The 12,077-nt window shown below is 36.9% G+C and overlaps 1 protein-coding gene across 1 annotated transcript in view; it reads right to left on the reverse strand.

Moving 5' to 3' along the window:
* HNF4G (hepatocyte nuclear factor 4 gamma) overlaps positions 1 to 12,077 on the reverse strand; it is a 178,231-nt gene that overhangs the window by 84,860 nt on the left and 81,294 nt on the right. Inside the window, exon 2 of the mRNA XM_020971053.2 lies at positions 7,421 to 7,521. The gene's annotated coding sequence lies outside the window, so the exon portion shown is untranslated. The remainder of the gene's footprint in view (positions 1 to 7,420; positions 7,522 to 12,077) is intronic.

Consider the following 12,077-nt stretch of genomic DNA (forward strand, 5'->3'; position numbering starts at 1 on the left):
TCAATAAACAGAGGTGCCACCCTCCTTTTTTAAGCTTTTCACTATGGAAAAATGATGTTAACATATTCAAAATTAGTAATGCAATACACAAAGAAATTCATCTACTATAGGAAGGGTGCCGAGAAATTTTTTTTTGAAAAAGCTTTTACAAAGGCTCATAGGTATGAGTCCTCTACATATATATACTTATGGAGAAGAGGTAGGAAAAGGTGATATATTTTAAAGGAGTTGGAGGAGAACTGTGAGATACAAGAGCAAACTAGATCGAAGCTGGATTGTATAGAATCTTGAATGGTAACTGAAGTCTCTAATTTATTTGGTAAGCAACGGAAAGTCACTAGACAACTTTGAGCGATAGAGTGCCATTATCAAATGTGTATTAACATTAACTAGGAAGCAATATGTTGAATGAATCCAAAGAAGAAAAGACTGAAGACAGAGACCTATTAGATGCCAGATTGAGTATGCAGTACACATAAACAATTACATTAAGAATGGTAAGGAGAAGAAAAATTAAAGAGATAAATGGAAAGATTCATACAAGATTCATACCTTAACATTTGCAAGTCATTTACTCAACTCAGTCAGGTAGCCTACTAAGTGTCAGCCACTGTGCTAAGCACAACTATTCTACATCCAGCAAATACAATTTTATCAATTAAGCTAATCATATTTTCACATTTAGTAGAATATCAGACACTGGTTGCATTTGGGCATAACCATTTTCTTTAGTGTTTTTTTTTATATTTTTACTACTGAACTGAAACCCAAATCCCAATAAGAAAATTTCTTCTACCACTGAAGATCAACATCTTCTCTTCAACTTAGAGTTACAGAAAGTCACCTGGGGCATTAAGAGATAAAGTTACTTGCTTAGTGTCACACAACTGGTATATGTCAAAGATAGGACTTAAACCCAGCTCTTCCTGATTTCAAAGTTAGCTCTATATGCTATACCAAGATACTTCAAATGGAAGATAAATAGGTACCAAAATTGTAGAAAGAAAAAAAAAACACATAGTATAACTGGCAAATAATTGTTTTCACACAATCTTTCCATGTCCCTATAAATGTTAACAACTTATACAATTAGTCAAGTAGTGGCAGAAAGAAGGAGGAAGCTCTGGCCATTCCAAACCTCAGTTATTAGCCCTGAATTAAGTACATATAAAAGACTAAAAAAATTAATCCCAATATTCAGTAAAACGGATCATACAGCTAAATGGAATCTTTACCCAAAGATTATATGAGATGAATTGTCTTGATTCCCCCTCAGCCGGGGGGATTCTGAACCATGTCTATCTTTGTAAATATAGCAACAAACCAATACTGTGTTTCCCCACACACATCTCCAACTCTGGAAGGACTGAGTTTCATGAATTGAGAAGTAGGAGTTGATTTCTGCCACACTGGGACTTTTTGAATTACACTAAAGCAGAGAAGAGAGGAATTTTTTGGCTTTCCATTTTAGAGAGAGACAGATGGAAGGGAACTCTGATGGAGGAGAAAGCAAGTAAGTCAAATGGGCAGAAGATATATTGTTTTGAATGAGGATCAACATACAGTATTGGAGGGACAATCTGAAGAAGCAAAACCCATTTTCCTAGTCAAATTCCTGACTGAGAAGTGTAATAATTGTTTTCTCTAAGAGAAGGGGGGAAATATCGAAGTGCTTCAATGTTTAACTGTCTTTCTCTCTACTTGAGATGTAAGGCAGCTTGTCAAATATTTGTCTAATAAAATCTGTTTTAACTTCTGACTTGTTTCTTGAAAACATCTTAGCCATGACATAAAACTATGATTAATCATAACTTTCTTGCAAGACATGTCTGTACATTAATTATATGTAGTGCTTGGGTGGGGTAGGGGAGGGAGTAGAATACAGAATGCCAGGGAATTTCTGGAAATATACAGAACTGGGATAAGGGAAGAGGAAGGGAATAAGAATTTATCAAGTGCCAAGTATGTGCCAGGCACTGTGCTAAGCATTTTACAAATATATCAGTTGATCCTTACAACACCCGAGTGTTATCCCCATTTTACAACTGAGGAAACTGAGGCAATCAGCACTTAACTGACTTGTCTGATGCCACAGTTTGTTAAGCCTGAGGAAAAATTTGAACTCAGGTCTTACTGACTCCAGGTCCAGTGCTCTATTTACTGTACCACCAGCTGCCTTTCCCTGCCTATCTTCCAGGACAGGAATTTGGACACCTTAACCAGAATTCTGTCTTAGGCAAGGGGCTCTAAGATGAAAGAGAGAGGAAATCTGAAGTTTACATTTTAAAATAATTTTGTTGGTTCTAAAATGCAGAAATGGACATTTCATATGAATAGTGAAGGGAGGGATAGGAAATAAGGATGTACACAGCACTCATGGGCCAGGCACTGCTAATCGTTTTTTACAAATATTATCTCATTTGATCCTCATAACACTGAAAGGTAGGTACTCTTATTATCACCACTTTATACTTTAGAAAACTGAGGCAAGTGATTAAGAGACTTGCCCAGGGTCCCACAACTGGTAAGTATATGGGTTCACATTTGACCTCAGATCTTCCTAATTACACCCTATCCACTTAACTATCAACTGCCTTCACCAGCAATAGTGGCTGTATATCCCCAGGCTAATGGAGTCACTATTAAACCACTTTCTAGTATGGCTTATTATACAGGGGCCCCAGGCAATCTCCAGGCTCTGAGGATGGGATGAGATAGAAAAGTGGACCAAGGGAAGGATCACATCTCCTGGCACTGCCTGGTGGGAGGAGAAAGGTAGTCTGAAAAGAATCTCCCTCTCCCATTTACCAAGTGGGAGAGAGAAAGTCAGAAGCATGAGTATATCTTTTATCTCTGGTTTTGTTTTCAATTCTAAATGTTCAAACCTGGGCCATATAGCAACACCTGCTGGTTGCATTACCAAATCTTTTTCTTATGATTTATTTTGCAAAGTACTATCTCCTTTAGAATAAAAGGCACACCTTTTGACCAGAGCTATATATTGAATAATGGTGTGTCTTTGCAAATGATTAAGAAACTTTATTTGATAACTAATATAAAGATGGGAAGAAAGTAAGGTCTCATAAATGGATTTTCTCTGAAAGGAAAATGGCTGTCTGTAGTAGTGTAGCATGGCAAGGAAGACAGCTCCGTTGAGCAGCAGCTGTGTGACCTCCCATTTTTTATGCTAAAAGTGTGTGTATCAAGTATACACAAGCAAAGAAAAAACAGGGCTTCCACTTTGGGCATTTGGAAACTCACCCTCAACACAGTGCTTATAGAGAGACTTAAAATATACAGAAGGTGAGAGAGATAGGTAAGGATCCAGCAGTATTGGCTTTCTTTCCCTTAATGTTTTTGGATATGTCTCTTGTTGGAATGTCTCCTTCGTTTTATGCCATTCTGCTAGGCTTCCTGAGGTCTTGGGCATGAAGGAAAAAAAATGGGTTTGTCATTGGGTTAGCAAAAATCTGTGCCCTTCTCAAGGCCTTCTAATCCATTACATCTCCTTAAGGCAATGTCTATGTGAGGTGTTAGGAAAGCCTGGAAACTGACAGGTTCTGTAAAGAAGAGTATAATATGTTGGTTTAATTCGAGACTGCCTAAAAAGAAGAGACAAATGACTGTACTTCTTAATAAAAACAACAGTAAACAACTGGCACATGATAGGATCCTATGGTAAAGGGCTGGGGCTAATTTAACAAAAATAGCATTCCTAACTTAAAAAGTTTTATCCCGGAAGCATTATGAAAACTTTGCAGCTCTTTCATTGTTCTCTCTCCCCTGGAAGTTAATGGCAACATAGCAAATCACTGCTTGACACCAGGGACAAATAGCTCCCCTCACCTCGGCCCGATAGAGCTTTAGTCATGAGCTAAGAGTCTTACAATCTAAGCTGTGGGTCTGCTGAGACACTATATTATTTATTGATCTGGTAAACTGCAGCACATACAAAATACAAAGCAGCGCTTATTAGCCAGTCTGTTCTTCCAGCACTAACAGTGAAGACTTCCAGATCAAGGTGTTCAACTGATTTTGGTAATAAGTTTTACTTAACAATTAAAACATAAGACTTTTTCTCAGCTGAGAGTCATACGCATTGACATATTTAAGAATTCTACAATTTGTAAAAAAAAAAAATCACAGCCATAACAATGGCACCCCCTTTTTTGTATTCATTTAAAAAAATACATAAAAAAAATCTGCTCCATCACAATCAGAACTGAATCAAGCTCATTTTAGTGCCTTCTGTGCAGCACAAACTGTCTGTACTTTTGTAGGCCATGGTTAGCAAAAGGAAGACTCTCTTGTAAGCAGGCACTTTTTGTGTGCCTTTCAGCTCTTTCAAACTGGACATTTTCAGGAGTCATTAACACAGCTAATCCCTAAACCATTAGTAGAGTCATAAAATGGGAGAGCAAGAGTAAAATGATGATAACCCTGCATGTTTATTTAGTTGTGAGACTTAAATGACAGACCTTTGAACCTGCTCATGCCTGGAGCCAGAGAGTAACCACTTAGTGCCTGTGTGTCTATGATTCTATGTGTGGGTACATGTGCATCCCTTCTCAGGCAAAGGATGGGGCAAGTGAAGCAGGGGGAAAAGAAGAGGAGAAGGTGTAAAGGGGCTAGCAGAATTTACATTGATACTAGAGCTTTTCCTCAAATTGATACTAGACCTTTTCCCTCAAGGTAGGGTAGGTGATTTTCCCCACCCTTTGGCAAAAGGGGCTTTCTTTAGGAAGGCAATTCCTTAAAAACTCAAACAGTAAGATGGAATAAATGAAGAACTCCTTTTGATCCAATTCCCCTCTTATTTTCTATAGTACTTGGCCCCATCAAAAACTTTAAAATATTTGAAGAGCAGGTAAAATTCTAATTGAAATCTCAGCTCAAATAAAATTAATTGGATTTTTATAATAAACTCCTACTTTGATCTTTCTAAGCTTCCTCCAATTGAATGATTCATTTAAATGCAATTTTCTAGAATAAAAAAAAATCTAGGTTTTCACAAATCACTGAAATGCATATGCGCTTCTCATAATTTTATTCCATTTACCAATATTTAAATACCTATTACCTTCAAGGCACAGCACAAGCTCTACCAAAACCTGTCAGGTTGGTAAAACTTCAAATGGGGACACAATTGCAGACTGTGTATTTGTTGTCCAAGTACCAATCTAGCCATGCTCAGGTTGGCTACAAGATAACAAAGACTATCAACTAAGTGCTAGAGGAGTTATGCTCAGTATCAATAGAGGGAGTGCCTAACACTGGCAAAATCATAGAGAGAAATAGAGAAAGTGATAAGGATAGGGGTACTGCTGGGCACAGGGGTAGAAATAGGGATACGGACAGGGAAAGAGAAATGGTGATAAGGATAGAGATAAGGATTGGGATAAAGATAGGGATAGAAATAATGATATGGGGCAGCTAGGTGGCGTGGTGTCCCTGGCCTTGGAGTCAGGAGGACCCGAGTTCAAATCCAGCCTCAGACACTTAACACTTACTAGCTGTGTGATCCTGGGCAAGTCACTTGACCCCAATTGCCTCACAAAAAAAAAAGAAATAATGATAGGGATGGGGATAAAGACTGGATATGTGATCTCATTTGTAACTTATAATCTTAGAGGATTACCTAGAGGCAGTCTTCTTAAACTTTTTCCATTCCCAACTCCTTCAGCACTTCTTAAACTGTGAATGCTGCCAGATCACACAGCTAACATGTGCTAGAGACAGGACTTGCATTTCTTAGCCCTGAGGACAATTCTGTTTCAATTAAATAAAAAATATATATGTAATTTTCTGTCTTTTAAAAAATCTAATAGAGTATAATCTTGGAAGAGTGATTTAAAAAATTTCTGTGGCTTAAAAAAAAGCTCTTATCAATTTATGCAAAATGAGCTACACTGAAAAGGCTAATGCCAATATTTTTACTCATTTTTTGATAACTCTAGCCAATCTTTGACTCAAAAGAAATGATGCAGGCTAAACTATCCCTCACCATTTCAAAATAATATTATGTCTGTACATATTCTTATATATGTCATGTTTCAAAGAAGAGGTATCTTTTCACAAGGAAGTATGTGTCACTTAATATCTCACTGTTGAGAAAGATAAGGTGCTCCTTCACCACAAGTTTCGTCTCCTGCGTGTTAAAGCCTGGCAAATAGCACATTACCAGCCCCACCAGAACTGCTATTCCCCCCAATACCACATTGCTGCTCCCAGAGTTATCTCAGTTATAGCTATGGCCAATAATCAAGTCTCCTCTACTGATGGCTGAAGAGGATACTGTTTCTTCCAAGTTTCTGGAGACAAAGGCTGAAACCATGGAGCAGTTGTAATTCAGACCAAAGTGGGTGTTCAGCCACAAAACTGAAAATATGTGTGTGTGTGTGTGTGTGTGTGTGTGTATGTGTATGTGTTACCTCCCCTATTAAACTAAAAGCTCCTTGAAGATATGGATGCCACTGTATTTCATCTTTATTTGACAAGAATTTGTACATAGTAAGAGCCAAATAAATGTTGCTTTGAAAATTCTCAATGAAAATAATTCAAAGCAATGTCTACCTTACAGAAGTTAATTCCAAAGGGTACAGTCAAGATGGTGGAATAAAGTTGGCACAGGAGTGGGGAATGTGCAGCCTCAAGGCCACATGTTGCCCTCTAGGTCCTCAAAAAAGGCCCTTTGACTAAATGCAAACTTCACAGAAGAAATCCCCTTAATAAAAGGATTTGTTCTGTAAAACTTGGACTCAGTCAAAAGGCCACACTTCAGAACCTATAAGGCCACATATGGCACCGAGGCTGCAGGTCCACCCTTGATAGCACTTTTGCGTAGCTCAACCAATATATTCTCCTTCAAACAGCTTTTAAAAGCATGTCAAATCAGATTACAAGCAGGAAAAGCAACAAAAAAAAGTCACAGTGAGTCATTTTTTTTCAACCCAGAGCACCTTGGATAGATAGAAAAAAAGGGTTCATGGACACTGGGGTGAGGGCTGGTCAGGAGCTTGGATTGGCAGAAGCTACACCTGCTGTGGGCTTTGTAACATGCTGCAGTGGCAGCAGCAGAAGCAATGGCACTGCAAGCACTTAGAGCCCAGAAATGATAAAAGGACTGTATCAGTCATTATAATCAGAAAGAGATTGCAGGGGCACCCTAGGCTAACACTGTGTGCCAGACAGAGTGTCATTTGGCAACTCCATTACCTATTACTCAGTTCCAGGTTTACAGTTCCAAGGTGGAAAAGAGCACTTGTAGTCACAAGGGAGCAGGAATACTAACTGGTAGGAGCCTCAGTTCCAGATCGAAGAGAAGTGCTTGCAGACACAAAAGAGCAAGGGTCCTATATGGGTACCATTTGCAGTTCAAGGACACAGAAGGGTTATGATTGCCAGGGAGCAGGGATCTTACCTGAAGAAGAACCAGAGCACAGACCAGGAAAGTAGTGACCAGATTTCTCCCCAATCACACCACGTTTGTAGCACTGAAAGCATATAGTCCCTTTGACCTAGCTGGGAAAACAGCAGGAAATCAAAGGCTGAAGCACAGTACAGTCACCACCTTCCCCAAGCCTCCCCTATATTCCATAGTTAAAGAAAACCCAAATTTAATATAAAGTCCAAGTTCAAGAAGTTACCTGGGAAAATGAGCAATGAACAATAAAACTACCTGACAGTATGAAGTTATAAGGATGAAGAGAAAACGCGAGACATTTTCAAAAGACAATGACCTGAAAACATCTACAAGCAAAGCTTCAAAGCAAAATGTAGATTGTACATAAGCTCAACAAGAATTGCTAGAAGAGTTAAAGAAAGAGGTAAAAAAAGCAAAAAACAAATTCAAGTAAGAGCAATAGAGTAAAAATTGGGAAAGGAAATGTAACAAATGGGAAAGGAAAGGAAGTTATGAAAAGAAATATAATAGCTTGATAGAGCACAAAATATTGAAGAAAATAACTCCTTAAAAACCAAAATTGGCAAAATTTAAAAATATTTTCACTGTTATTTAACATTCATTTCTTTTTTATTCTGAGTTTTAAACTCTCTCCTCCCTCTCTAAACCCCCTATTATACACACTGGGAAGACAAGCATTATGATATCAATTACATGTGTGAAATCATGTATTTCCATATTAGCCATATTGCCCCAAAAAAGCAAGAAAAAAAAATAAAGACAATAAAGAAATTATACTTCAATTATCATTCAGAGTTCATCAGTTCTCTCTCTGGAGGTGGATAGCATTTTTTTCATCATGAGTCCTTAGGAATAATCTTGGATCATTGTATTGATCAGAGTAGCTAAGTCTTTCACAGTTGATCATCAATACAATATTGCTGTTACTGTGCACAATGATCTTCTAGATCTCTGCACTTCACTTTGCATCAGTTTCTATAGGTCTTCCCATGTTTTCCTAAACCACCCCTCCCCCATTTCCAACAGCACAATAGTATTCTTTCAATGTGATACTAATATGCTCTTGGTGGAACTGTCAATTGATCCATTTTGGAAGGCAATCTGGAATTATGCCCAAACAGTTATAAATAGGTATATACTCTGACCCAATGTGATCAGATAAAAAGGAAAAGAATCTATGTGTTTAAAAAATATTTATAGCAGCTCTCTACGTGGTGGCAAAGAGCTTGAAATTGAGGGGATGCCCTGGGAATGGCTAACCAAATTATGGTATATGATTGTGATGGAATGCTACTGTGCTATAAGAGATAATGAGCAGGTGGATTTTAGGAAAGCATGGAAAGACCTGCATGAAATGATGAAGAGTGTAATGAGCAGAACCAAGAGAATATTGTATACAGTAACAGAAGCATATACATGTATTTTTTCATATATAACATATATGTATGTCTAAGTATGTATAAGTGTAGGTATGAATATGTATGTGTCTGTGTATATGTGTATGTGTGTTGTATGGATGTATATATTTTGAACTGCCACTCTCCTTCCCTTTTTTCTTAAAACTGCCTATTTGTAACCTTTGACCATTTATCAATTGGATTTTATTTTTTATTTATAAATTTTATTTATAAATTTGATTCAATTCTATACTCAGAATATATTTGAGAAATGAACCCTTTATCAGAGAAACTTGCTATAAAAATTTCTGATATCATTCCAATTTCAATAGTTCTTTTATCAAAAGTTAGTTGTTGTTTTTTTTTAAATCTCCTTTAAATAGGTCTATTTTTGCTTTTGGTTAGTCTAAGATTATGATTGCTACCCTGACTTTTTGCTTCAGCTGAAGCATATTCCATTCTGTTTCAGTCCTTTATTTTAATTCTGTTTTTCTTTCTGTTTCAAGTGTCTCGTGGCAAACAACATATTGTTGGATTATGGTTTCTAATCCATTCTACTAACTGCTTCTATGTTAAGAGTGAGCTCATCCCATTCACATTTATGATTACTATACAACATTTCCCTCCATCCCATTTTTTTCCTGTTTCTCCCTCTTTTTCTCTTTTTTCTTGTCCCTCTCAAAAGACTGCCTCCATTAGTCTGCCCTGCCTTTTATCATTTTCCTCCTTTATCTTATCCTCTTCCATTCCTATTTCCCCACTGGGTATGTTACATTTCTATACACAACTGAGTGTGTGTGTGTGTGTGTTTATATACATATATACATACATATATATGTGTATGTGTGCATATATGTATACATTTATTCTTCCCTCTTTAAACCAATTGTTATGAGATAAGGTTCAACCATTGTGTGCAACCATCCTATTTCCCCCTCCATTGTAAAAGCTCTCCCTTGCGTGCATCTTTTATGTGATAAAATATTCCCCATTCTACCTCTTCCTTTCTCCTTCTCCTAGGGCGTCTCTCTTTTTTACCCCTTTATTTTTTTGGGGGGAGATCATTCCAATATAATTGATTCAAATCCATGCCCTCTATGTAAACTCCTTTTAACTGTCCTAATAATGATAAAGTTCTTAGGAGTTATAAGCATCATCTTCCCATAAAGGAATGTAAACAGTTTAACTTTGTTGAGATTCTTATAATTAACTCTTTCATGTTTACCTTTTAATTCTTCTCTTGTATCTTTTATTCAAATGTCACATTTTCTATTCAATTCTGGTCTTTTCATCAAGAATGCTTGAAAGTTCTCAATTTCATTAAAAATCCATTTTTCCACTGTAGGATTATACTCATTTTTGCTATGTAAATGATTCTTGGTTGTAATTTGCTTTCCAGAATGTCATTCCAAGCCATTTTTCCTTTAATGTGAAAGCCATCAAATCTTGCATGATCCTGACTGTGGTTCTACAATATTTAAATAGTTGTTACTTTGTTTTGTTTTGTTTTGTTTTGTTTTTTTTCCTAATTGCTTATAGCATTTTCTTTTTGACCTGGGAGCTCTGGAATTTGGCTATAATATTCAGTGGAATCATTTTGGAATCTCTTTGAGGAGGTGATTGGTAGGTTCCTTCAATTTTTATTTTGCCCTATGGATCTAAGATAACAGGGCAATTTTCCTTGATAATTTCTTGAAATATGATGTCTAGGATTTTTTTTTAAATCATGGCTTTTAAGTAGCCCAGTAATTCTTGTTATCTTTCCTTGATCTATTTTCCAAATCAGTTGCTTTTCCAATAAGCTATTTTACATTTTCTTCTATTTTTATCATTCCTTTACTGTTTTATTGTTTCCTGATATTTCATGGAGTTATTAGTTTCCATTTGCCAAAATCTAATTTTTAAGTAATTATTTTCTTCTGAGAGTTTTTGTACCACCTTTCCAGTTTGGTCAATTCTGATTTTTAAGGTATTATTTACTTCAGGATTTTTTCTGCCTCTTTTTACCAAGCTGTTAATTTTATTTTCATATTTTTTATTGCAGCACTTATTTCCTCAACTTTTCTTCTACCATTCTTTTCTCTCTCTCTCTTTTTTTAAAAAACTCTTCCAGACTTGTTGGGCTTGGGCAAAATTAACATTTTTATTTGAAACTTTGTAGCAGTTTTGATATTGTTGTTTTCTTCTGAATTTATGTCTTGGTCTTCCTGCTACTGTAATAGCTTTTAACGGTCAAACTACTTTTTTGCTGTTTGCTCATTTTCCAGTCTATTTCTTGACTTTAAAATTTTTTTGTGAGCCATAAAGTTTAGATTTTTATTTTCTTTCTTCTTTTGTGTAAATTGACTTTAAAATTTATGTAAAGTTGGTACTCTGCTCACATGGGGGCCGAAAAGCACTGTCTCAATTTTCGGGCTTTATCATGATGCTATTTTCAGAGCTAGTTTTGGGGATCTGTGATTTTTTGGTGCTTCTAAGTAGGTGTGATCCTGGGAGAGGTATGGTCACTGCTCTCCTAGTCTGCACTCTGATATTTATCTAGGAAGTGCCCATGGTACCTTGCAGCCACAATTGTTAGCACTTTCTTTGCCTTGAAATTGTGACAAGGGTACCTGCTCCCATGTGACTGACAACCAGTCCTCCTCTCTGCCCTGGAACTGTGACCCAGAACTGCATATGGACAATAGAATTGCTAAGCAGTGCCAGCTATATCCAGTGCCAGCAAAGGGTCCCCAATAATCTCTTTCTGACCAGTTTTCCACCCCCTTACTTTCTCTGTGCTGTAAGCTACCAAGGCTGCTGCTGCAGCTGCTGCCACTGTGTGTGTGCATCACAGACAGGCTTTCACCCCGGTGTCACAGACTTCTCCTTCAGACCTCCTAAGTTCTCCTAGGCCAGAAAAATGCCTTTTCTTGCCTTTGCCACTCCAAATTTGATTTGAGGTGTTATTTTGAAGTTGTTTGGAAGGGAATGTAGAGAGTCCAGCCAGATTTGCCTCCAATACTCTATTTGGCTCTGCCTCTTTTCTCTAAGACTCTGCCAAATATTAAAACACATAGAAAACTTAACTGAAGAAAATAATTCCTTAAAAAACAGAATTGGGCAAGGGGAAGTTTATGACTCTGTGAGATTACAAGAAACAATAAAGAGTCAAAAGACTGAAAAAAATAGAAGAAAATATGAGATACAAGAAAAAATTGATCAGGAAAATATATCAAAGAAAGATAATTTAAGAATTACTGGACTACCTGAAAGCC

Source organism: Phascolarctos cinereus, unplaced genomic scaffold (genome assembly GCF_003287225.1).
Source record: "Phascolarctos cinereus isolate Bilbo 61053 unplaced genomic scaffold, phaCin_HiC Scaffold_4;HRSCAF=312, whole genome shotgun sequence".
NCBI lineage: Eukaryota > Metazoa > Chordata > Mammalia > Diprotodontia > Phascolarctidae > Phascolarctos > Phascolarctos cinereus.